The sequence below is a fragment of the Morone saxatilis genome, unplaced genomic scaffold (genome assembly GCF_004916995.1).
Source record: "Morone saxatilis isolate NCDOM2014 unplaced genomic scaffold, NCSU_SB_2.0 Contig9, whole genome shotgun sequence".
Classification (NCBI taxonomy): Eukaryota; Metazoa; Chordata; class Actinopteri; family Moronidae; genus Morone; species Morone saxatilis.
The window spans coordinates 19,224,815-19,226,698 of NW_023340268.1; the positions used below are offsets into that span (position 1 = coordinate 19,224,815).

Below are 1,884 nucleotides of genomic sequence, written 5' to 3' on the forward strand. Positions count from 1 at the left end.
GGAATGTAATATTCATAGGTATGTGTACATTCACCTGAGTATAGGACCAGTTTTATTGAGACAATAAAGAGAGACGATGTGAACGTCATTTAAATAAATAAATAAATAAAGAAATGTACAGTTTGTGCAAGAATATATTGTATATAAGATCTAATGTCCACCATGGTAAAGTTCTGTGGCACAAAGTTCTCCTCACTATCAGGTCAGCTGAGTCAGTGCCTCAGTTTACAATGCTGGCACTGTATGATATTTTATATATATATACATATATATAAAGTGGCTGAGTTTATATATATATATATATATATATATATCTATGTTTGATTGCTAAAATGTTTATTCGATATATATATAAAATTTTATTCGATTTTATGTTATGTGTAATTTTTAAGGAATTATTATTATTATTATTATTATTATGCCAAAATAATCACATTTCTGGCAGTCACAACCTTCTATAATCCTAATGAAACGTGGCACTCATGTAATATGTTGCCAAAAATTCCGTATTCTATTCTATTCACTGCACAGAAAAATATCTTGACAGCGCGCCCCTAGACAGCCCAGCACCATTTCACAGAGACATCGGTAGGCATATGTATCATGTCTAAACATACAAAAAACCTCTGGGACCCATATCTTGAACAACTGGAAGTCAGACATTTTTAATTTAATTTGGTTTTATTTCTCTATGATATGCTATCTTAGCACACATTGTATTGTGTTGTATTTTGTGAAGCACCTTGTAACTCTGGCTAAAAATAACTGCACTGAGGGCTGGGGTTATGAGCAAAATCCAACTCTTTCTCGGAACAGTTGAATCATACAGTTACATTCCTCCCTCATCATAGCTGACTGAAATGATTATGTGCATCATCATTAGTGTAACACCGCCCTGTAAGGAAAGCTTTGTCATAGTCAGTGTCATACAGTACTTCTGATGTTATTGCATTGTGTTCCTTGTGAAAAAAGTGAGGTCTTTTTCAGTTGAAAATATAACTACTAGCTCTTTTGTTTAGAGCAGTAGTTCGCAACCTGGGGGTTGAGACCGCGCAAGGCCTTCTTGATTTCCAGGCGTGCTAGAAGACTTAAATAAATATATACTCTAGGCCTATATCTTATCATTTGATTCACTTCTGTGAAGAAAGGTAAATGTAAAGTTACTTGTCTAATAGAACAATGACCAAGCATCAGGGACAAAAAACACAAAAACACAAAAAGAAGCCTATTAAGTCTGTATGATTGTTAAAAATGATAAGAAATACACAATACAGACAGAATTGTGTAAAAAGTTATCTAAACATCCAAATCACTCCTTTTACACACACTTCAGTGGCTGAGTTCACTGTTTGTTTTAATTACAAACCCAGTGTGATGAATCAAGTCCCTTTATTCATGCAGCATGGAGAGAAGACCTCAGCATAGATGTTCTATTAACAGTACTGCTGTAAATCACATGTAAAGGTTTTAGGTCTTCAACACAAATGGTCCGTTGATCTGACCCTGCGACTGTGACCAGATTCTTATCAGTAATCCTCCTACTATAACATCACAACCCCCCTAAACAAACTGTATACATTTACTACCCCACCTAAAACATTCATCTACCACAGCATGACAGTGGACAGCACAGAGCACACTGTTTTACAGCCCCTCCCTGACCTTGAAGCTATCAAACCTGTGAGGCCGGGCCACACACATTATACTGCTGTGGTTAAATGCAATCATTAACTCTTATTATTAAGCCCACGTTGCAAGGTCACTATTAAAGTTGTAAAAGCAGACTGATTTGATGATGCCTGAATGAATCAGCTGTCTGGTTCGCGGTCCAATCAGGTGATTCACTGCCCCGATTCGGACAGGTGACAGGTTGAGACAGTTTTG

At 36.3% G+C, this 1,884-nt stretch overlaps 1 protein-coding gene across 2 annotated transcripts in view; it reads right to left on the reverse strand.

Annotated features, from left to right (window-relative positions):
- Window positions 1–1,884, reverse strand: part of col22a1 (collagen, type XXII, alpha 1) — a 64,646-nt gene that overhangs the window by 35,209 nt on the left and 27,553 nt on the right. The window lies entirely within an intron of this gene.